Genomic DNA, 26,066 nt, shown 5'->3' with positions numbered 1-26,066 from the left:
CTTCCAGACTTGTTTTTCCTATGCTTATAAAATGTCTTTAAAGGCTACAAACGGTATGATTCCAACTATATTACATTCTAGAAAAGGAAAAACTGTGGAGATAATAACAGGATCGGTGGTTTCCAGAGGTTGAGGGAGAAGGATGGAGGGATGAATAGAGCACAGAGGAGTCAAAGAACAGAGAACTTTAGGGAGTGAAAACGCTTTGTATGATACTATAACAATGGATACATGTCATTATACATTTGTCCAAAACCACAGACTGTACAACATGAAGAGTGAACCCTAATGTAAACTATGGACTTTGGGTGATAATGATGTGTCAATGTCGGTTCATCAATTGTAATAACAAGCGTACCACTCTGGTGAGTGATGTTGATAGTGGGAAAGGCTAGCCATGTGTGCAGGCAGGGGGTAAAGGGGAAAGCTCTATATCTTCCTCTAATTTTGCTGTGAAACTAAAACTTCTCCAAAAAGCAAACTCTTTTTTAAAAAGTTGTTTTACAGAAACAGAATCATGGACATAGAGAACAGACTGGTGGTTGCCAAGGGGGAGAGGGTTGGGGGAGGGATGGAGTGGGAGTTTGGTGTTAGCAGATATAGGCTTTTATATATGGAATGGATAAGCAGCAAGGTCTTACTGTATGGCACAGAGAACTATGTTCAATATCCTATGATAAACCATAATGGAAAATATTTTTTTTAAAAGAATGTATAGATATGTATAATTGAATCACTTTGCTGTACAGCAGTAATTAACACATTGTAAATCAACTATACTTCAATAAAAATATTGTTTTAAATGGCTTTAAAACAAAATTAGAATCATACTATGCATACAAAGTTATGAACTGTTTTTTCTTACCTGACAATATGCCACAAAGTTTTCCACATCAATAATATCTCATCATAAAGTATGCAATAATTTATTAACAAATATCATAATTCACAACAATGTGAATATACTTAACACTACTAAACTGTACACTTAAAAATGGTTAAGATGGTTAAAAATAACTTTCAAAACAAACCAAAAACTCCCTAATTATTGAAGAGAGGGTATTTTAATTTTTTGCTATTATAAATAATTCCATAATGAGCAATCTTTGAGTGTTATTTTTGTGCATGTGCATATCTCTGATACTTTCTATAGGTAAAATTCCTAGAATTGGGACTGCTAAGCTCCCAATTATGAGCAAGGGTATGAGCAAAAATAGAAATATCTTTACTGTTTTTCCTTATTTTAAAAATAATTTGTGCTTGTAAATTTTTTCAGAAAATGTCAAAAAAATGTAAAAGAAAATACAAAACTTACTTTTAACCCCACTATCCAGAGATTAAACACTATTAATATTTTGGTAACTATCCAGACTTTTTTTCTTATATACAAATATGTATATATTATTATACATATCTTAAAGGGAGCATACTGTATTTGGTAACCTGGATTTTCATATCATAAATGTCTTTCCATACCAATAAATATAGGCAGGCATAATCATATTTCATTTCTTAAATACATTTCACTGAACAAGTGTACCGTAAGTTTTGTAAGCAATACCATATTTCTGAATATTTTGTTTCTAGTTTTGCATTATTAACAACATTTTCTGAGCACTTATATGATTATTTCCTCAGGATAAATTTCTAAATGCAGAATTGCTAAGTAAAATATTTATAAGGTTTTTGGGATATAATGTCAAATTTTACTTCAGAAAGGACGGACCAATGTATACTTTCACTGATTACAGGAGTTTCATTTTTTTAGGAGTTTCATTTTTTATCTATAAAATGGTTTCATCCATACAGATGTTATTTTTGTACTTTTTTGTTCAAAGTTAATTAATTGTCTCAACATCACTGATTAAAAAGTAATCTATCATTCAGTTGATTTGGAATTCCATCTTTATCAGATATTTACTTGGAATATTTGCATATCATTCAGGTTTTCTATTGCCCCCCTCCCAAAACTGGTATCTGGCACTACTTCTTTGAAATTCTCTTAAGATAATAATAATAATAATAATAATAATAATAATAATAATAATAATGAACGTCATTTGCTCCCAATTAAATTCTTCTTTAGGTACTCAAGTCTGCAGAATTAACCTTGCCTGTAGTAACTGCCTACAGTGTGATTTAAAATGCCATCAAGCACTCCCACTTGAAAATATCTTCCCCACCAATCTGTTATGGCTACCTCAAGAGACGTCTCTTTTGGTTATACCAAAGTTCCCAAACAGGTTGCACATTCAAATTACTTGGGGAGGTTTGTTTGTTTGTTTGTTTGTTTTTAAGTACAGATATCAGTCCTACTGGAATCAGACTCGCCAGGGCAGGCTCTGGCACCAGTGATTTCGAGGTTTGGCAATCATTGGATTCTACCAAAAAGATAACAGTTATCTCAAGAAAGCAAGAGTTAAAACCCATATATATTATCTGGAGAGAATCTCTCCCAATCCTCCTCCTAAGCTGGAAATTGGTTTATTCAATTCGAGCTAATTATCACTTTGGAATAGGCCACCAAGGAGGCTTGAGCCCTAAGAGGAAAAGTACAGAACTGGCTTAATTTGGAAGGGAAGGAAGGAACATAATGCAGTAATAATATCTGGACAGCATTGGGTTCCAGGCTGGGAATACCAATCCATAAACAAAGTTTCTCTTCCTTATGTTTGTCAGCATGTTAAGTGTAATCAGCATGATCTTAGGTGATATTCAGGTGAACAGTCTCTATTTTACTAATTATGTATTGATTTTCCTCCATTTATGACAAGTGATACTGGTTTCCCATTTATAATAGTGATATAAAATATCCTTTTAAATAAACATATTTACGTTTTAAAAGGTGAGTCAATTTAAAGGAAAAAAAATCACTGATAGCAAGAGGATATAACAAACTTTTGAATATAATTAGAAATAACTGAAGTTGGCTAAACACTGACAATGAGATTCCTGGGGTAGATGCTTGGAAGTCTAGTTTGGGGAAGAATGCCAAAGGGACAACTAAAATGAGCTTTGTCTATCTGGCAGCTTTGCTCAGGGTTAGAGCTAATACCAACTACATTGGTGTCTCTTAGGTTCCTCACCTCATCTTGTGCTGTCTTTTACTACATTTATTCAACTGGCAGTATGAATCAGTCAAACTGTACAATTTCAACTTTACCCTAATGGAAAGTGACCTGTCCAGCTACACTGCTGCCTAAGTCTGATATTCCATTTAAGACTTTAGGCTTCTTGCTCAATCAAGTTCTGGACCAAAGAAGCAGGTGACCACTGCCCAGGCTTTCCGGAAGTCAGAGACTGCACCATTTCTGTAGGTATTTCCAAGTGCTTTTGTCCTGCCAAAACAAAACCGAAAACAAAAACAAAACAAGAAAACAAGGAATTAACCTAAGCCAAAGAAATAAGTGACTTTAGCTGATTTGCATAATGGGGGTGGGGGGGAGGGGAGAGAGAACTTTTATTTGAAAAGACCATGCCCATTCAAGATCTTTAGTATTGTAAGATATATAGAAATTTTGAGGAACAAAATTTCCAGCAAAGCCAGGTTTTCTATCTTTTCAATCATCTTTAAGAAAACATTTTTTAATGTATTATTCACTTGAGCCCTTGGTTTAGGAGCTTGGAGATCTGGATTGTTAGAAGCAGCATACAATTATAGTACAGATCTCTCCATTATTTACTACTTGTGTGATCTCATGCAAAGTTTGGTTTTGCTGCTTTAAGCTTCATTTTCCTCGACTATAAAATGTTCATAACATCTCTCAAGGTTTTTTTGGTAAAAGTTAAATGAGATAATGTGCATTATGTTCTTGGCACATACTAGGGACACAATGGAGGGTAACTATTAGTATCGGGTTTTTTTAAATTTTATTTATTTATTTATTTTTAGCTGCATTGGGTCTTCATTGCTGCGCGACAGCTTTTCTCTAGTTGCAGCGAGCGGGGGCTACTCTTCGTTGCAGTGCATGGGCTTCTCATTGCGGTGGCTTCTCTTGTTGCAGAGCACAGGCCCTAGGCGCATGGGCTTCAGTAGTTGTGGCACGTGGGCTCAGTAGTTGCGGCACGTGGGCTCAGTAGTTGTGGCTCACAGGCTCTAGAGCACAGGCTCAGCAGTTGTGGCGCATGGGCTTAGTTGCTCCGCGGCATGTGGGACCTTCCCGGACCAGGGCTCGAACCCGTGTCCCCTGCATTGGCAGGAGGATTCTTAACCACTGCGCCACCAGGGAAGCCCTATTAGTATCATTTTAACTAAAGTCCATCTTCCAAACATTTCTCTGCAGATAACCCGCATCTGAATCTTGTAGAGAGTTTATTTAAAACGAATATTCCTGAGTTCTACCCTAAGATGTCTGAATCAGATTCTTAGGATGAAGCCTAGGAATCTATATTTTAAGTAAATGCCCCTCCCATCTCTCCTTCTGGGTTTGAGATATAAAGGCTTTGTGAGGAAAAAAGTCTGCACTTGGTTTTTTATTTCTCGGTGAGTCTGTGGGGAGAAGAGGTCTTTTGGAAGTTGGCACTTTTCAAAGTGCTGGGAAGGACAGACCTTTCTATGAAGAGACTAAGAAAGCAGAGGTGTGCGTTAGTATTGAGTGCGCAGTCCCAGAGGGCTCGATGGGAAGTGTTGAGAGAGTGCAAAACAGTGCAGATCATGATGGAAGTGGATTTACAGCTGACCTCTATGGAAATAAGAGTTTAGATGGGTGCGGGACCAGATAAGCTTGAAGCTTTCATGACAACTGAAGAGGATGGAGATAAGAAGCAGGGACAGAGTCATCCTCTCTCTAAACAGAAACTTGGTATAAAGTTGTTTGATGCCAGAGAAAGTGCATAGTCAACTGAATCTATTTTAAACATTTTATTATTCACAGTTTATATAAATGACAAAGTATTTATTAAAATAGATTAATAATTGGAGATAAGATGGGTGTTTCTTCTCTAAATCCAAGTCTTCTGTCTTCTCCTTGGTATACTGCACTTAATTTGTTACAGGAAGATCACTTTCTGGTTGTTTTTGGCGTGAGTTGAAAAACTGCCCTATGCTTTCTAAACCAGAACATCTGAAACCTTCATGTTTGGATACGTAAGGTGCTTGATACTGCTTCCTTAAGCAGTCATTTTTATATCTCCCATATATCTTCCAAAAGCATAGACTGGAAAGAGAGATATTTCATTGCTGCTGTAATAGCTGGAAAAAAAAGACATGACAGTGAATCTACTGAGTTCCCCTACTACTAATGTAATTAACCAGGCATCAGTACATATTTTATTTCTACTATGTTTGGATATTTGCAATATAATACTTATTATTTCTAGAGTATATTTTACTGGAGGAGAACAACCCCAGTTAATTAACTTACAGGGCATTTGTGGGAGGAATGATATACATCACTATATACATTTTCAAAAAGATGAACTGAGTTCTAGAGCAACTAGGTCTTCAATAACAATGCTAGTATAAACATGGCATTGTGCTGCTAGGAATGAAAGCAACTGTAATCTTTTCTACTAACCTAAGGTAAATATACAAGATGTTCTTAAGGCTTTTAGGTTAAAAATATCTTCCACAGATGGTAAGGAATAAAAGGGATTTACTCTTATGCTTTGTGTGCTTCACTCCCTAATCTTTCATTTATTTTTTTAACACCTTTATTGGAGTATAATTGCTTTACAGTGTTGTGTTAGTTTCTGATGTATAACAAAGTGAATCAGTTATATGCATATGTATATCCTCCTTATCCCACCCCTCTAGGTGGTTGCAGATCACCGAGCTGATCTCCCTGTGCCATGCAGCTGTTTCCCACTAGCTATCTATTTTACATTTGGTAGTGTATATATGTCAGTGCTACTCTCTCACTTCGTCCCAGCTTACCCTTCCCCCTCTCCGTGTCCTCAAGTCCATTCTCTATGTCTGTGTCTTTATTCCTGTCCTGCCCCTAGGTTCATCAGAACCATTTTTTTTTTTTTTTAGATTCCATATATATGTGTTAGCATACGGTATTTGTTTTTCTCTTTCTGACTTACTTCACTTTGTATGACAGACTCTAGGTCCATCCACCTCACTACGAATAACTAATTTCGTTTCTTTTTATGGCTGACCTCAAACATTTTATAAATATAAACTTGTGGCTGACTTCCTAAAAAGTGTTGCCTGGGCCCCTACAATGGAACCAACACATCAGCTTTAGCTTCCACATATCTCACAAAATGACTGTAGATGAAATTACATCCTCAGGATGCCTCCCTTCTAGACTGTGAACTTCCTCAGGACAGAGACTATATCTTTTATATCTGTAACCCCAAGACCTAGCACAGTGCCATGGTACACAATAAATATTGTTGAATGAATGACAACTGAATGAATAAAGGAATGAATGGATTACTGATTACCTTTCAGTTGTCTCTTCTCATCCTGCTATCCCCTTCCTCAGGGCAAACTGAAGAAAACATTTAAAATCCATTCATATCTTGAATATTATTATGAACTCCTAAAGGAATGACCTTAAGCAAAATGGAAGTGCTAAGAGGCAGATACTGGTTTTCTAGTTAATTGATTTTGATCAGTAATTCTTATGCAAAAAATTTTAATAAAGACATTAGAGGCAGCATCTAGACTAAATAAATATATATTTGGGTGGTGTCACTTTTTAAAAACAAAACCAGTTTAATTTCTTAAAGATAAAGGAATTTGGACCCTTAAAATAGTAAATAAATCCACCATAAAGAAAATGCAGTCACAAACACATAGCAGCCATAAAGATCTTTAAAAAAACAAACAAAAAAATCCTTCATCAGATCATTTTTAAATGATCCCTTTTTAAACCTCTTTAACAACTTCCCATTGCTTTTAGGATAAGATCCAAAATCTCTAATTTGAACTATAAGCTAACTCATTGATTCATTCCAGAAATATTGATGAGTGTCTATTAGTATTTTAGGCTTGGAAAATACAGTGGTGAAGCACGGGGGCAAAGCCTCAGTTCCCACAAAGCTTTACCCTGGGAGCGGGCCAGTGGGAAGACTGACAGACTATAAACATAGAAATACAATCAATAAACATCGCAAACAAATAGACAAGATAAATTCCAATGTGATGAGTGTTATGAAGAAAATAAAATAGAATGATTTTCTAGAGAAAATGAGCTACTCTTTCAGTTTCCCAGGCTCCATTTTCTCACCCCAGGAAATCTGTGCAGGTTATTCCCTCAGGGCTCCTCCCTTATCTTCCTTCTTTCCCTAACCATCATTCTTCCTTCAGTTCAAGTCTCAGCTAAAAATGGCAACTCTATGGGTTAAATATTCCTTTTATATACCCGTCCCAATGTACCAATATGTTGTCTCCTTTGTAATGTTCATTACATTTACGAGTATTTGGTCAATGTCTGTCTTGCCACAAGGGCAGGGTCTTCTTGTCTGTGGTCTACTGATCTATTCCCAGCCACCAGCTGGGAAATAAAGTAGATGATCAATCTACAGTAGATGATCATCATATAATAGGTGATCAATACATTTTGTTGAGTAAATGAACAGAAGGAAAATTAGAAAATTCTTTTATTATTTTCCTGTTAAGGAAGGGATAAAAATATGTGAACATCACACATATGTAAAAAGCACATGGGAGAGAAATGCAATTAGGCTGAGGAGAAACTCAATGAGAATTATTCAGTGGGTTGCTTCCCTGGGTTCTAGGGTGGCACTGAATGCCATCATGGGATAAACTGTTTTGAGAAGTCATATCCTAGGTGTTGGAAGTAAGCAGCCCCTTGGTTATAAAAGAGCATGGAAGAGTACATGAGAGGGAGAGAGAGAGAGAGAGAGAGAGAGAAGAAAGAAGGGAGGCAGAGGGGGAGGGAGGAAGGAAGGAAGGGAGGAAGGAAGAAGGAAGAGTAGACTTGTTGAAGCGTGGAAGGAATAAGCAGATGGGGAGATGCTCTTTCTTTTTATTTTCAGATTCAGACAGACTTTTCTTTTAAAATAAAAATGGCCCCTCCTCCCAATACCAAGAAATACATGCATATTGTAAATATTCAAGACAATACAGAAAGAGGTAAAGAATTAAAAATGACTAATAATCCTTTCACATTTTATTTGCATGTATATTCATTTAGACTTTTTTTCCTATGTATATTTACACATCTTTTTAATATAAAAATAGAATAATACATGCTACTTTATAAATTGTCTTTTTATTTAAAAACATATTTCCAGATCTAGCTACTCATTTCTAATGGCTATGTAGGAGTCCATTATGTGGATGCACTGTATTTAACTAATTATTGTTGAATGTTCTTTTTTCTGATTTTTCAGTATTTCAATATTATACACCTATGATTAACATCTTTGTACATTTATTACGTATATTTTTGAAAACTTGTCCATTTATTTTCCTTAAAATAAATTTGTTTGTGGACTTGTTGGTCAAACAATATGGATATTTAGGCTTTTGATACGTGTTGCCAAATTACCTAAAAAAGGTTATATCAGTTTGTACCAGTAGCATATAAGTGTGCCCATTTCATAGTATCTTCATCAACACTTAATATTATAAAACTTTTAATCTTTGACATTCTGATAGGAAAAAAAGAGATATCACTGTTTTTATTTTTATTTCTCATTATGAGTGAGGTTGATTACTCTGATTAATATTATCATATGCTTATCAGCCAAATATTTTCTCCTTCTTTGAATTGTCTATTCATGCCCTTTGCACGTTTTTTTAATTGGGGTATTTATCTTTAAAAAAAATTTATAATAGCACTTTATAGACTACAGATCTTCCTCAATTTACGATGGGGTTACATCCCAAGAAATCCATCCTAAGTTGAAAATATCCTAAGTGGAAAATGCATTTAATACACATAACATACCAAACATCATAGTTTAGCCTAGCCTACCTTAAACATGCTCAGAAGACTTAAGTCAGCCTGCAGTTGAGCAAAATCATCTAACACAAAGCCTATTTTATAATAAAGTGATGAATATCTCATGTAATTTATTGAATACTGTACTGAAATACAGAATGGTTGTGTGGGTACAGAATTGCTATCAGTGTCTGGGTTGTTTACCCTCATGATGTGGCAGTTGTATTTAACAGTAATTCCTTTTATGGACTTTGTGTCATGTTTAGAAAGTCCTTCCACCTCCCCAAGGCTATGGACATATTCACTTACATTTTCCACTTCTTTTATGATTTTATATTTTACATTAAGCCACGTTTGCCTCAAGAATATGTCAAGGAGTGGCTAATGTTATTGCCATAATCTCAATATCAGGCTTAATAGCAATTGCAGGCCACTGAAGAACTCATTTTACACATTCTAGGTAAAAGTTCTAGTATATGACATGTAATATAAGACAAAAGCTGAGTAGAGACACAATACCAAACTCATATTCCCATACTGTCAAAAATGACAGTATCAAGCCTGTTGGAACGTTGAGCAGGGAAGTATGAAGGATATTGTTGTAACTGCTTGGAGTGAAATATATTTCTGGCTGATGAAATGGCCGTCATGCCGAGGCCGGCACTCTCTCAAAAAATATTTGAGGGCCTACTATGAGCTCGCTGCGGATATAACAGTGAACAAAACAAAAAGGTTTACTGTTCTTAAGGGGGTGGGGTAAACAAATAAATAATATATTTTCAGATGAAGTGCTCTAAAGAAAATTAAGCAGGTAAGGGGACGGGTAAGTTGTTATTTCAGATAGGGTGGTTAGGGAAGTGTTCTCTGGGGAGGTGACATTGAGAAAAGGTAAAGTTGTAGAGGTGGGAACAAGTTTAGTTCGCTGGAATAATACTAAGAAAGCCAGTGTAGCTGGAGTGTTACCTGAAAACACAGAAAACAGAAAAATGGGGGGAAATAAACAGGGACACACCCTAAAACCGTGGTTGTTTTTCTTTCACTGTGAAAACGGGAGTTGGATGCTGGGTAGCTCATTCTCTACCTTCCTTCACGCATTACCATCTAAGAAAGGCCTTCCTTAACCACCCTTAAATTCCAACCTTATCAGATTTTCCCACCGTTTTACAGTCACCGCCCTCTTCCAAGGATTTCAGAATTACCATCTCAGGCCACCTCTGACCACTCTTTTTAAAACTGCAATTCCCGTTTGCCCCCACCGGGCGTTCTCCCGCCCACCTCCCCCCGTTTTATTTTTCTCCCTAGCATTTATCATCAACTGTATATATGTTATACATATATATACACATATATATATAGTAATTATTGTCCCTCCCCCAAGTAGAATATAAAGACCCATGAGAACTGGGATTTTGGTCTGCTTTAATTTCCGCTGTATCCCCAACATCTATAATAGTGCTTGACACTACAGCTGGCGCTCGATAAATGTCGAATAAAGGTAGGATGCTGTATTAACCGGTCCGGACTAATTGTGTGAATCGACGTCAGGTTAGGCTAGTATCGCATTTCTCACTCTGAAAAGGGCTTCCAGCAGTCAGACGGTGACGTCCTCCAGCTTTCAAAACGGGAAAGCCAACGTTCCCACAATTCTCAGAACGCGAAATTTCTCGCCACAATTCAAAATGGCGGAGGAGGGTGGGGCCTGTCACATGGTGGGCGTCACAGCGGTTTTCCTTTTCCAGGCCGCGGCCCGCCTTGCCGCGTCGTCAGCCGGCAGCCTTCTCCTCCCACCAAGCCTTTTCGAGGAGTCGCCTGGGATTGGCTACTCGGCTGGGAGTCGGGCTGCGGGGCCCGGACGCGGCATCATCACTTCCTGTTGTGCGCAAGCGTTTCCTGTCGCTGCTTGGTAACAATGGGGAAGATAATGGCTGCCTGAGCAACGTCTCCGAGCAGGCGCTGGGCTAGAGGCGGGTCTCAACCAGCGACTCATCGGAGGCGGGCTTGAGAGCGGCGGTAGGGGAGGCGCGCAGGAGCCCCGGCGGCGGCGGCGGCGGCGGCGGCGGCGGCGGCGGCGGCGGCGGCCGGACCGACCGAGTCGGATCCCGACACTAAAACCGAGTAAGTGAAGCCTTGGGAATCCTCTGAGAAATGGATGGAGAGCGAGAGGAAGACAGCGGAGCCGCGGTTACTGCGTTCTCTCAAAATGGCCTGAGTGGCGCATCGTGGCGGAGGCTCAGCGCCGCCTCCGGACCCCCGGCGCAGGTTGCTGCGGGGGGCTCCGTGGCGTAGTCGCCGCTGCCATTTTAGTTGGCTGTATGGCCGACAGGCTCTTTGAAGAAGGGGAAGGAGGTGGAAAGTACTTCCTCTCCGTGGTCGCTCGAGCCGCGGCCGGGGCCCTCCAGAACCTTAAGAATTTTGGGGAGGCGATTTTCGAGTGTTGGCTTCAGGCGTGAGAATCTTTGATCGTCTCAGGTTTTTCTCTCCTCGGTTCTCTGGAGACTTCCCTCGCGTCCTCCTCCCCCCCTCCCTTTTACATGGCGGGCTTGGGTTTAGGAAATGGGGGAAAAATCAGGCTGCTCTAAGTTAGATGCTGAGAACTCGTGGGCCTTTATATTTCCCAGGATTTGCAAAACCCCATTTTGAGCCCTTCTGCAGGGCACTATCAATTAGGCGCCCCCTGGGGCCGCGATGACATCTTCCCTGAGGATCTGAGGCAAATGTGGTTTACTCCCTTGCTCGAATAACCCTGGCATATCCTTTGGCAGATATCACTGCAAGGATCCCCCCAAAAGGGAGGGAAAGCCGTTGCGTGTTTGTTGTTTTTCCCTGGGTGAGGGTGGGAATTGGGCCAAATGATTTTGAAGTTAATTTCCGTTCAATCCGTGAGCAACCCAACCCCTCCCCCCTCAAAAAAATGCCTAAGGGTCTCGGCTTCTGCGGGCGGTACCTGCCACGTACGCCATAGCTTTAGTAACTAGTATTAACCGGTTGGGCTTCTGCTTCCTGAATACTCAGTCCCTTTTTCCCTTATGCTGATTAATTTCAAGATGGAGGAGACAGCCACGTTCCTTCCCTAGACAGTTTCACCATACTTATTCCACAGGTTAGTCCGGGATTCTGAGGACTAGCAGGCTTGTTATTTAGGTCATTCTTTAGTTTTGGGGCAAGAGGAAGCATTTATATCAGGTTGTCATCCACTGTTTGCAAGGCCCCAGAATAATTTTTTGCTGGAAATAAGGAACCCGCATTTCCTGAATCAGAATTAACTGCAGTGGCTTTGGATGATTGAAGGGAGGAAGAAATAGACATACTATTACTAATCATTTTTTTGATTCTTCTCCTTATTAAAGACAGAATACTTATATCACCTCGTCAGGTACATTATGTCCGTCCTGGATGATTTGAGAGCAGGCAGGCACAGTTATCGCTCCCCCAAAATCGGTTTTCTAAGTTGTAAAGATAAAGTACCCAGGAAGACCAATCTAAATATTTTTTAGTTGGATTTTGGGATACTCTTACTGAAAAAATGTTTTTCTTTAGCCTAAGATGTCCTGATGATCTTTCATACTTTAGTTACTGCCTTAGGCTAGTGTAATGTGCCAAATAAGTTTTTGGAAGTAACTGAGAATCTGAAAATAATTACTGGTCTGATGAGAAAAGGCCTATTTTAAGTAACTTTATATTAAAAGGTAGATTGGCTCTCGGCCTTTAAAGGCTATCTTATATACAACATATAAGATTCCTGGTTCCCTCTGACCTTCTCAGTCTCCCCAAATATCCTAATACTAATGTTGAGTTACGTTGGGTTGTGGTGAGTGTGTGTGTGTGTGTGTGTGTGTGTGTATGTGTGTGTATCTGTATCTAAAATATATAGGATATTATTTTTTTAGGATGTGTCTGATTCAAAGAAAATGTCTATCTTATAAAAGAGGAAGAATAATGGATTCTTTTTTTTCTAGAGCAGAGTGTGAAGAAAACTAAAATCCAGTTTATTGTATTACAATACTATGTCATAACAGTCAGGTAATTTATTTTTTGTTGCGTCTCCTGATGATTTATGTGTAGAATGCATGTTTAAAAATATTTATTCTGTTTTGCAGGCCCTGTAATTGGATGGGCTTATTTGATATGTTAGTTGGTCTTGGGCATTCTTAATGATCAGAATGGGTGTTTTTCACTGGGAATTCAAAAGGTAGTGTTCCTGAGTAGCTGGAACCTCATTAGTGCTGTATCTGTCAATTTTTTTCCTTTAAAAAATAACGTTTGAAATTTACCAGTACCTGTATGGAACAGAAAAAACAGTACAGAAATTTGCTGCCTTAAATTACTGTTGGAATGAGATGGGTATAAATAAATAGTGTTTAAATGTTTATTGAATAACAAAATGAATTATCAGTAGACTGTATTACAGGAATATAATCTCATTATTTTGTGTGACATTCGATTTTTTTCCTTCAAGGTCCAAAAAGTCATAAATGATATATAATACTGTAATTGGTATTAACTCCTTTCATCATCATTGTTAAGGTAGCCACATAATTTATTGCCCTAGCCAGGATGCTTTTAAGAGCAAAAGGGACATTATTAATAATGCATCCAGGTGCAAACCTGCATTGTCCCAGGCAAACTGCGATGGGTAGTTAGCCTAAATTCATAACTAATTTGTATTGAATACTATGTGCTAGGTCCTGTGCTTCACATGCATCATTTTGTACTCCTTACAGCAAAGCTTCATGAGGATGTTACCTATTTTACAGAGGTAACTGAGACTCAAAGGAGAGATTAGGTAATTTGTCCTCAATTACATAGCTAATAAGTGGTAGAGCCCCCATTTTAACTCAGGTCTGTCTGATGCCAAAGTCACTAAACTTTTATGTCTTTAGACTTAATTGCTATCTAATAAGATTGGAAATGCAAAGAAAATGAAAGGTTGTAATTTTTAGAATCTATAGGTTATTTGCATCAAAAGCTTTTGTTAAAGGAAATTTGCTTTATGAAGCACGTGAGACTTATTTAGCAATTACACCCTCTTTTGGTCTGTCAAGGTTCCTGTTTCAGCTGTTACTGCTTGTGATAAAGTTTGATAAACTTAATTTAAAATCAGAAATGGCTTTAAGAAATAGCTTAATAATGAAGTCATATAGAAATGTAAGGCTGGTTGGATATATTCTTTCAGGTTAGTGAACGTGTAGTGAGGCCTTAAATAATACAGTAGATCAAATGAGACATCTGCATTTATGGAATTATAATGTGTATATTACTTTTCCCAAAGCTCTAGCGGATTGGGAAATAGAGTAAACCACTCACCAACCTCCTGTTCCCTTGATTTACCGTAAAGTAGATAACAAATTAGAAAGTAAAAAGTCCTCTGTCAAACCCAGACCAATCAGGTGCTAGAATTTTGGGCCACTGACTAGGACTGGGACATGTTTTTCTTTTGTAAGTCTAATTCCTTAACATTTCTGTATAACACAGACATTTCCAAAACTTATGGCCCATTGATTTTAAAAAGTATCCAGCTTACATGATCCTTTGACATTTTGATACCCAGTGTAAGAAAGCAATAACACTTATGTGCCTATTTTTTCTTCGTTATTTTTTTTTCCAACCTGGAATGTGGAAGTTTCCCAGATAATCAAACAGTTCATTTTAGATGTAAAATTCTTGACAATCTTGAACAATTTGGGAATATATTTGTGAACTTGTGGTTTTGCTCTTGAAATATATACTTGATATTTTTGCTGTAGATAGTCTTGTAGTTTAGTGCTTCAACCCAAGGTTTTAATTTCATTAGTCATAATATCACCGACATATGTGGGAGACAAATATCTGTAGACAGTGCACGGTATGTATGTAGATTGGTGGACCTCTTGCAATAATTTCACTACTACAGGTTGGGCTGCTATTACAGCGTTTGCATGGTGATGAACGTGATACTTTCTGTGGGGGAGAGGAGATATTTGTGTTCAGTGTTTTCAGTTTTTTCTGGAATGAAAAATGGTCTCTTTCCTCCTGTTCTTCACTTGAGTGTATGAAGAAAGGATTTAACTCTTAATTACAATTTTCATTTTTTATTGACCAAAGTTCCTGTTAGTGTCAGTTACATCTAAGGTGACCATATAATTTATCCAAACTGGGACACTTAGGCGTGAATGAGGGCCATATTAATAATTATTACAGGAAAACAGTTGTAGACTGCTACTCTTCTGGATAAACCGGGGATATATGGTCACCTTTGTCACCATTTCTGTGTAGGAGCACTGGTTCAGGGATCACAGTTGTCAGTGTGTTTGGTTCTGTAACACAATATTGTTTTCCTCAAACAATATAGCAGTCATTTGTATTTGTGTAGGTAATATTTTCTTTTTTGGACAAGTGATTTTAATTTTAAAAATTGACTTCACTCTTTTAAATAGTTCATTTTTGGTGGAAAACTTATTTCTTAAAAAATAGTACTTTACCAATTAACACCAAAATTGCCAGTAATCAGTGACTTTTACATTAATAACTTAAAAATAAACACATGAATCTTTTGGGTTTTTGAGTCATTTTTTGACTTCTTGAAAATAATGAGAAGTCAGAATTGAGTTAGTGTGAATAAGACCAAATTCTAATTTAGTGGCATAGCTTGATAATAAAAGAGCATGAACTGGGTTGAACTGGGTAATTGAAGATTAAATTCACTGTCTAAAGTACTTGAGTGAATTGAAATGCCATTATAATGGTTTCTTTTTTTAACTAACTTGATCCTGTGAATTGGCAGCATTTGGCTTGGTCTCCATCCTTTGATTTGTTGATATTCTTAATATTCTTTCGGTTTAACTGTTTTAGAGGGTTGTTGTAAGTCAGAATTGTTGGTGAGCTGCAGACTTCCTGCCAAGAGATTAGACACATGCTGAATCCTTTTTTTCCTGCTGTCCTTTTCAAGTGGTAAAGATAGAAGACTATAAACCAGGCTAAGCTAACATTGCCATGCAGATATTTTATAATCCCATTTTGCTCTAGTAGTATCAGCAGTGGTGGAGGCCTTAGTAGCATCCTCTGATAGGCCAGTAATGGAAATGATCAACAAATTGTTTGTGTGGTGAGAGGTACCGTGCAATAAGTAAAGGCAGTGAAACATAAACCCTGCCCTGTTTTTTAAAGAGGAATGCTTTATATTTCTTTAAAAAAAATAAGATAGTCATAAAAAGAGATAGAAGTGTATGAGTGAAATAGCAGTAAGAAAAGCACAGCTTCTAAGCTTACATTCTGGTTATTCATGTTGTTTCTTAAGCTTTATTTTTCTGACTTAGTATTGTAATGTGATGCAGGTTATATCTTATTCATAGTCACAGATTCATAGAATTGGAAAGGTATCTTGTAGATAGCTTAATCCAGTACTCTAATATTGATGGAGATCCTGAGACACAAAAGGTTAAATAAATTGGCCAAATTTACAGTTAGTTACTGTTACAGCCAACACTAGAACCTAGTATCCTCTCTTTTTCCATTTTCACAGAGCTGAATTCCACCCTGCTACTCATAGAATAAAAAAGCTATCTGGTAATCAACCTTTGATTTGTCTGCTACAAATGCTGTAAAATTTTAATGAAACATTCTATATAGGAAGAATTCCCAACACTTTTGTATATAACTACATATACGATGGTATTTTATTTTCATGACCTCAAATTCAGCAGTTCTGTGTGATTTGACCTTTTTTTGTTTTTAACTATATTATTTTTCATTTTGGTGATGGTATTATTGAGCTGACATTTTCGTTATTCACAAGGCTTGCATGTCATTAATTCTCATCTACTCTATGAGGTTCTTAATGAAGAAGCTCTGTTGCAAACAGAATAATGTTTGCCCTTCTCTTTTCAGCATGACACATTTTTACATTGGTACATATGATTTTTTTTAATTGGCATGTTGTGCTTTAGAACACTATCGAGTTTTGGAGCTTGTATGAACACATCCAAAAGGTGACGATGCTCAAGGTATAATACTTTAGTAGTTGGTTGATATTAGGTTACCTTGATTCCTCCCTCCCACCATACCTTTTTGTTTTTAAAAAGAGGTTATTTCTTCCAGACTTAATAGATGTGGCTTATTTTAAAACTGATATTCACACAAGCATTTGAATTTCAGAATTCAGTTTTTTAAGTGTTGTTTTGTTGACCGTATATTTTAGTGCCTTAAATCTTCTTAATTGATGCAGTATGTCCATTGAATATAGTATGCGTGTGCTTATACTTAGCACCAGGTCTTTTGACCCATTAGTACTGAACAGTATGTTTTAAGTAACTTTTTGCCTTAACATTATAACAAAATTACATTTTTTAAAGATAGGCGTACATGGATTAGGAGAATTAAATGAAATACTTTTAGCAGTGGTTAGAAACATAGTAATCTGCATAACTTATATTAATATATGATAATGCCTATAGGAGAATTGGAGATCTCTAAAAATGCTTTAAAATTCTCAAGGTGAATAAAATCTGCTTTAAACTCCCTAGTTACAGAATAAATCTCAGGTTTGGTTTTCTTGCTGGCTTTTCCTCCCCGGAATTAAATTTACCTGACACAGTCATACATTTATTGACCAAATGAGTAGTTTTTGAAATGACTGGGCAAATTTTCTAATTTGGCTGCTTGTGTTCCAGGAATGGATTTGGATATATTGGCACACAGTACTCTGAAAGAAATAAGGTTAATAAAATATGTTATTTATCTGAGGGGCAACTCTATTTAAAACAAAAATACTAAAAGTTGACTTATTTAAAAATAAGTCCTGCTGGGTTCAGACTGCTTATAAAAGGTGTTTTGTCATTTTGGAAGTTTTCATACCGGAAATGAACATGGTCTAAAAAGCTCATAGTGAGGTTGAATACATTGGGCATGCCTATTGGGACTGAAGGAATGTATTTATTTAAAGTATATAGTCTTGGCATATATTGGGAGGCAGTTGTCCATTTAGTGAAAAGTTGACTGGATTTGGAATCAGGAGGCCTGGATTTAATTACTGGCTCTTTCCACTTAGTAAGCACATGGCCTTTGGTAAATCACTTCCCCTGTCTGTGCTTCTGTTTTTTATCTGTAAAATAGATTTGGTGATTCCTGCTTCATAGGATTGTTGTAAGGCTTCAATGAAATATAGGTGAAAGGGCTGTATGAATAGGGTGGTAGGTATTGCTTATAACTAGGAAGAGACCTAAGTGATTTAAGAACAATTACACATTTGTTCTCTTAATTGTTTTATTGGTAAGCTTTCCCTAGAAATATTTAAGTTTAAAAATGGCTGTGGCTTCCCTGGTGGCGCAGTGGTTGAGAATCTGCCTGCCAATGCAGGGGACACGGGTTTGAGCCCTGGTCTGGGAAGATCCCACATGCCGCGGAGCAACTAGGCCCGTGAGCCACAGTTACTGAGCCTGCGCGTCTGGAGCCTGTGCTCCGCAACAAGAGAGGCCGCGATAGTGAGAGGCCCGCGCACCGCGATGAAGAGTGGACTTGCCGCAACTAGAGAAAACCCTGGCACAGAAATGAAGACCCAACACAGCCATAAATAAATAAATAAATAATTTTTTTTTTAAATGGGTGATGCTAACTGTATACTCAATCCAAAATTTCTGACTTGTGCACATGAATATTATAACTGAGTATAAGGTAACTAAATAAAAAGATTTAAAATCTTCTCTTTTATGATGATAGAAGGAGCTTGAGGGAGGGGGACGGTGGGGATTCTTTTTTTCTCTTACGTAAGTTAAACTGGACGTGTACCACAATGTTTTTCACCACAGAGTAGAGTCTAGAGACCCATTTTATTAACATAATTCTTCACTGATCTTTTCACACCAGAATGGAGAGAGATCTGTATTTCATCATTTGGACTGCAGTCTCCTGACATCTTTGGCACACTTTAACCTTTAAAATGTTAGTTTTCACTTACCAAACAATAGTGACATTACGTCTGTCAGGGGCTGAACTGAACTTGTGGTTTAGAATTATTACATTTTTTTCATTTTTATACCACTTAGGTAGTGAAGGGACTGCTTAAAATGAGACCAGGTTCATTTGGGTGTATGTTAGTAAGATGATTTTACAAGGCATTTGAGGGCATTGCTTACATTCAGGATTTCCTTTTCTTTGAAGATGTATTGATAATTACTTCTAGTCCAGGGGACCTCGGCAGGTGTTACAGCCGTAACTCACCACTTAAATGTCCATACAGGGTAGAGATGTCTTGCCAGTGCTGGAATCTCTTGACCACCACTCCCAACCTAGGGGAAATGCAGAATGAGGCAGAAAGAATGAAGGCTTTGGGCAAAAGGGGAGCAAATTGGCTTTTTCTCTCCCTGTGCCCTAATCAACTACAAGAAACAAACTGCATTTTAAATGGAAACCTTTACCTTAGCAAAAACATTGTGTTCTGTTTAATGAAGCCTTGCCAGTTTGGTTGCAGTTTTGAAATAAGTGAGTGCGTTGCAGGGATGCCATGTGGGAAAAATATTTTCCTTTATTTTCTCTGGTGTAGGCAGGGGGAAAGGAGAGCAGCGTGTTATTATGGAAGTAATAGTAATTTGGATTTGTTCACGTGTTGCTTTGTGAGTGTCTCGTTGTTAAAATTTTGAATTAAAAAGTAAAACCAAAGTAAAAATCCCTCTTGAATAGAATAAAGCAACCTCTAAACTCATCAGGTGGGAGCTATTTAGGATTTAACAGTCTCTAAAATCACAGTGTTGGGAGGGTTTTGAATGGAGGTATGATTTTTTTGTCTCTAGTTTCCATGTAGGAAATGTTAGAAATTCTAGAATGTCAAGAGTGAACTTGAAGATTGGTGAGTGTAGGAAAGAATCATCTATCCCATGTGTTTTTGTAGAGTATTCATTATTATTTTTGAAAAATGTAAAGGAGATGCATAAATAGTGGGTTTATAGAGCATAAACTATACATTGAGAACACTTTAAAGCTCTTTCCATATGTGGGGTTTCTCTGTCTTACAAACAGATTCTTTAAAGCTGCACTGCCCAATATGGTAACCTCTAAGCACATGTGGCTACTGGACACTTGAAATGTCACTAATTAACTGGAACTGAACTTTTAAGTTGCTTTAATTTTAATTAAGCTAAATAAAAAACTGAAGCAGTGTAAAATTTTTCCATTAAACACAACTTTGTTGTTTCATTAGGACTACATTTCACTTTAATGAAGATTTAGCATCCAACTTGAGATGTGCTGTAAGTGTAAATTACACACCAGATTTCTGAGACTTAGAATTTAGAAAAAGAATATAAAACATCTCACTAATTTTTATATTGATAACATGTTGAAATGATGATATTTTGGTTATGTTGGGTAAATAAGATATTAATAAAATTAATATTTCAAAAATATAAAAGACCATGTAAGGCAGGAAGTGACACTAGTGGTACAGACAAATGCTGTGTGCAGAGATGGATGAAAAAATTGATAGCTGAGATAGTAATAGCTTCTTAGGTGGTAAGATTTCATTAAACCTTGAGGCGTGAGGGAAATGGGGAAAGACTAAGCGGGGGCTGAAGGAACAGCATTAGTAGAAGTGTGAAGGTAGTAAAGCACAAAGTGTGTTGGAGGGAGGGAATGGGGCAATATAAGTGGATTGGTCTTACCAAGAAAATGTTATAACAAAATTGTGCCACTGGGAATATGTGGCTTAGTATGACCCTAGGCCCAGAATAGAAAACCAAGGGACTATCCATCCTTAATGACATTTTAGTCCAAAGGGTCTTTTGAAATCAGTCTGTTCAAACTCCCACCTAATAAGGACAAACTCCCACCTAATATCTAGCCTCTGCTTGAATATTTCCAGAGATTGGTAATAGCTTGCTTCAAGAGACTGGTTACATCTCCACTTTTAGACAATCTTATTTGTTAGACTATTAAAAGACAGAATTATCTGCTTCCATATTTCTTCAATTCTTGGCCCTAGTTTGACCCTATGGTTCTGCTTTCTTTCATGTTATAACTCCAAATATTTGAAGATGGTAATCATGTCCATTTTTAGTCTTGTCTTCAGGCTAGACATCTCCAAGTAATTCAACCATTTTTTTTTTTTTAAGAAAGTACTTGAGGGCTTCCCGGGTGGCGCAGTGGTTGAGAGTCTGCCTGCTAATGCAGGGGGCACGGGTTCGAGCCCTGATCTGGGAGGATCCCGCGTGCTGCGGAGCGGCTGGGCCCGTGAGCCACAGCTGCTGGGCCTGCGCGTCTGGAGCCTGTGCTCCGCAGCGGGGGAGGCCGCGATGGTGAGAGGCCCATGCACCGCGGTGAAGAGTGGCCCCCGCTTGCCGCAGCTGGGGAGGGCCCTCGCACAGAAACGAGGACCCAACACAGCCAAAAATAAATAAATTAATTAATTAATTAAAAAAAAAAGAAAGTACTTGAACTGCGGTTTTTTTTAAATTTTTTTAATTTATTTTTATTTATTTAGTTTTGGCTGTGTTGGGTCTTCGTTTCTGTGAGAGGGCTTTCTCTAGTTGTGGCAAGTGGGGGCCACTCTTCATTGCGGTGCGCGGGCCTCTCACTATCGCGGCGTCTCTTGTTGCGGAGCACAGGCTCCAGACGCGCAGGCTCAGTAGTTGTGGCTCACGGGCCCAGTTGCTCCGCGGCATGTGGGATCTTCCCAGACCAGGGCTCGAACCCGTGTCCCCTGCATTAGCAGGCAGATTCTCAACCACTGCGCCACCAGGGAAGCCCTCTTTTCTTTTTCTTTTTTTTTTAATTTATTTTCTTTGGCTGCGTCAGGTCTTAGTTGCAGCACGCAGGGTCTTCGTCACAGCGTGCAGGATCTTCCTTGCGGTGCGGGCTCTTCGTTGTGGTATGCGGGTTCCAGAGCACGTGGGCTTTGTAGTTTGCAGCACGTGGGCTCTCTTGCTGAGGCACGCGAGCTCAGTAGTCATGGCATGTGGGATCTTAGTTCCCTGGCCAGGGATTGAACCCACTTTCCCTGCATTGGAAGGCGGATTCTTTACCACTGGACCACCAGGGAAGTCCCTCAACCGTTTCTTTTATGGTATTCCCTGGCTTCTCACCATCTTGGTCACTCTAGATACTTTCTTGTGTTTGTCAATGTCCTTTTGGAGGTATTTTAAATGTTTCAAATACTCCACATATAGTCTGAAGAGCAAGTTGCATTGGCACTGTTACCTACTTTTATCTGAACACTATGGCCTGGGAAAACAACATGTGACTCTTAGGTTTCTTAGCAGCCAGGTCAAACGGTCTTTTTATTGAGCTTTTGTTGACTAAAAACTTCAGGTCTTCATGTGAACTCACCAAGACAGGTTTTTTTCCCCTATTCTGTACTCTTTTTTTTTTTTTTTTTAATTTATTTATTTTTGGCTGTGTTGGGTCTTCGTTGCTGCATGCAGTCTTTCTCTAGTTGTGGCGAACGGGGCAGGGGGCTACTCTTCGTTGCGGTGCGCGGGCTTCTCATTGTGGTGGCTTCTCTTGTGGAGCACGGGCTGTAGGTGCACGGGCTTCAGTAGTTGCATCACGCGGGCTCGGTAGTTGTGGCACACGGGCTTAGTTGCCCTGCGGCATGTGGGATCTTCCCGGACCAGGGATTGAACCTGTGTCCCCTGCATTGGCAGGCGGATTCTTAACCACTGCGCCACCAGGGAAGCCCCCCCTATTCTGTACTCTTACTATGGATTACTTCAGCTTGCTAACCCTTAAAGTGTTTAAGGTAGCACATTTATCATCATTTTGTTGATTTCAGCTCATCTTCACAGCCCAGAGAATTCAGAATATTTTTTATTATATACATCTTCATTACTAACTCCCAGCTTTGAGTTGTCTGTAGATTTGTTTAGCATTTCGACATGGTTCTTTTAGAAATGCTAAAGACAGGGCTGTTTGCAGGTTAACATTGCTCCATAATCTTTGAGAGTGGTATTTAACAACTGTGAATCTGTTAAATTATTGTCATCAAGCTCCTTGCTACTCAGACTGATCAGCAGCATCAGCATCACTTGGAGGCTTATTTAAAATGCACGCTCTCAGGCCTCACCCCCAACCTACTGAATCAGAATCTGTATTTTTATAAGATTTCCATATGATTTGTTTGTATGCTGAAGTTTGAGAAGCACTGATCTAGTCCACATTTCTCCATAACGATAGGATGCAAAACCTTTTCAGACTCTGTACAGAAGCCAAGCTAGACTAGTCGGCAGTATTATCCTGATGCCCCTATCAAAGAGTTTCTCAACCCTGACTGCACAATGGAATTACCTGTGGAATTTTTAAAATATCACTGTCTGGTTCGCCCAAGAGAAAGCTCCCCAGGTGATTTTAACGTGAGAATCTTGTAAAGCAAGTTGTATGTGAAAGAAAACTATGTAAAGCAAATGAGGTTAATTTGGCAGTGAATTCCACTTCTGGTGAACATATTTCTTCTATGTGTTTGCAATATATCTGATAGTAAATTGCAGAATGTCCCCCTAGGTTTCTCGTCAGATTTTGCTGTGCTATAGCTTATAGACGGCACTTTCTTTGAAGATTACATCATCTAGCATCTCTCCTGTTCTCTGTGATTTCTCAGAGATTATCATTGGAAATATTGCAGTTTTGGCTCTTGATTCTCTCTGAGAAATTTGGTTTTTTCCACTACTTCCAGTTGGAAGATGATTCTCCGTGTTGAATAAAATAGAAGTTGAGTGCCTCTACCTACCATCTTCTGTTAATATACCAACCCCCTCACATGCTTAGTACAAGACTCCATTCTTCTTTCAGATTTTGTTTTTCAAAGCCATTTTAAAAAATCTTTCCCATACTTTTGAAAGTTTCTGTTCCTGGTGGGCTTTAACCTCCCTGGCACTATTCTTAAGACTTTGTGCCATTCTTGTAACAGTCCTTGGTATGTGAGTTTTCTGTTATCTTTGGTTCATGTCCTTCAGATGTCAGAACTTATCAGATGTTTTTGCCTTCTTTGAAAGCTTTACATTTTTAAAGCCTTTCAGCCCTACTGAGTTGTATTTTTTTTTGAATTTTATTTTTTTTATACAGCAGGTTCTTATTAGTTATCCATTTTATACATATTACTGTACATATATCAATCCCAATCTCCCAGTTCATCACACCACCACCACCCCACGCCACTTTCCCCCCTTGGTGTCCATACGTTTGTTCTCTGCATCTGTGTCTCTATTTCTGCCCTGCAAACCGGTTCATCCTGTACCATTTTTCTAGGTTCCACATATATGCATTAATATACGATATTTGTTTTTCTCTTTCTGATTTCGCTCTGTGTGACAGTCTCTAGATCCATTCACGTCTCTACAAATGACCCAATTTCGTTCCTTTTTAGGGCTGAGTAATGTTGCATTGTATATATGTACCACATTTTCTTTATCCATTCGTCTGTCGATGGGCATTTAGGTTGCTTCCATGACCTGGTTATTGTAAATAGTGCTGCAGTGAACATTGGGGTGCATGTATCTTTTAGAATTATGGTTTTTGCTGGGTATATGCCCAATAGTGGGATTGTTGGGTCATATGGTAATACTATTTTTAGCTTTTTAAGGAACCTCCATACTGTTCTCCATAGTGGCTGTATCAATTTACATTCCCACCAACAGTGCAAGAGGGTTCCCTTTTCTCCACACCCTCTCCAGCATTTGTTGTTTGTAGATTTTCTGATGATGCCCATTCTAACTGGTGTGAGGTGATACCTCATTGTAGTTTTGGCTTGCATTTCTCTAATAACTAGTGATGTTGAGCACCTTTTCATGTGCTTCTTGGCCATCTGTATATCTTCCTTGGAGAAATGTCTATTTAGGTCTTCTCCCCTTTTTTTATAATCTTTTTTTTTTTGGCTGTGTTTTGGGTCTTCGTTTCTGTGCGAGGGCTTTCTCCCGTTGCAGCGAGCAGGGGCCACTCTTCATCGCGGCGCGCGGGCCTCTCACTGTCGTGGCCTCTCGTTGTGGAGCACGGGCTCCAGACGTACAGGCTCAGTAGTAGTGGCTCACGGAGCCAGTTGCTCCGCGGCATGTGGGATCTTCCCAGACCAGGGCTCGAGCCCATGTCCCCTGCATTGGCAGGCAGACTCTCAACCACTGTGCCACCAGGGAAGCCCCTCTCCCCTTCTTTTGATTGGGTTGTTTGTTTCTTTAATATTGAGCTGCATGAGCTGTTTATGTATTTTGGAGATTAACCCTTTGTCCGTTGATTCGTTGGCAAATATTTTCCCCTATTCTGAGGGTTGTCTTTTCATCTTGTTTGTAGTTTGCTGTGCAAAAGGTTTTAAGTTTCATCAGGTCCCATTTGGTTGTTTTTGTTTTTATTTCCATTACTCTAGGAGGTGGGTCAATAAAGATCTTGCTGTGATTTATGTCAGAGTGTTCTTCCTGTTTTCCTCTAAGAGGTTTATAGTGTCCGGTCTTACACTTAGGTCTCTAATCCGTTTTGAGTTTATTTTTGTGTATGGTGTTAAGGAGTGTTCTAATATCATTCTTTTACATGTAGCTGTCCAGTTTTCCCAGCACCACTTATTGAAGAGGCTGTCTTTTCTCCATTGTATATCCTTGCCTCCTTTGTCATAGATTAGTTGATCATAGGTGCGTGGGTTTTTCTCTGGTCTTTCTATCCTGTTCCATTGATCCATATTTCTGTTTTTGTGCCAGTACCATATTGTCTTGATTACTGAAGCTTTGTAGTATAGTGTGAAGTCAGGGAGTCTGATTCCCCCAGCTCCGTTTTTTTCCCTCAAGACTGCTTTGGTTATTCAGGGTCTCTTGTGTCTGCATACAAATTTTAAGATTTTTTGTTCTAGTTCTGTGAAAAATGCCATGGGTAGTTTGATAGGGATTGCATTGAATCTGTAGATTGCTTTGGGTAGTATATTCATTTTCACAATGTTGTTTCTTTCAATCCAAGAACATGGTATATCTCTCCATCTGTTTGTATCATCTTTAATTTCTTTCATCAGTGTCTTATAGTTTTCTGCATTCAGGTCTTTTGTCTCCTTAGGTAGGTTTATTCCTAGGTATTTTGTTCTTTTTCTTGCAGTGGTAAATGGGGGTGTTTCCTTAATTTCTCTTTCAGATTTTTCATTATCAGTGTACAGGAATGCAAGAGATTTCTGTGCATTAATTTTGTATCCTGCCACTTTACCAAATTCATTGTTTAGCTCTAGTAGTTTTCTGGTGGCATCTTGAGGATTCTCTATGTATCGTATCACGTCATCTG

The 26,066-nt window shown here is 38.5% G+C and overlaps 1 protein-coding gene across 2 annotated transcripts in view; it reads left to right on the top strand.

Annotated features, from left to right (window-relative positions):
• The first annotated feature begins 10,684 nt into the window (after positions 1 to 10,684).
• The window catches only part of RLIM (ring finger protein, LIM domain interacting), a 31,990-nt gene continuing 16,608 nt past the window's right edge, over positions 10,685 to 26,066 (top strand). The window contains exons 1-2 of one of the 2 annotated variants that reach the window (XM_082377232.1): positions 10,685 to 10,979; positions 12,821 to 12,884. The gene's annotated coding sequence lies outside the window, so the exon portion shown is untranslated. The remainder of the gene's footprint in view (positions 10,980 to 12,820; positions 12,885 to 26,066) is intronic. The other variant, XM_082377231.1, reaches the window with a different exon arrangement.

This window comes from Balaenoptera borealis (genome assembly GCF_965194805.1).
Source record: "Balaenoptera borealis genome assembly, chromosome: X".
Classification (NCBI taxonomy): domain Eukaryota; kingdom Metazoa; phylum Chordata; class Mammalia; order Artiodactyla; family Balaenopteridae; genus Balaenoptera; species Balaenoptera borealis.
Note: the sequence above shows the minus strand (reverse complement) of the source record. Positions and strands in the feature narration are given on the sequence as shown.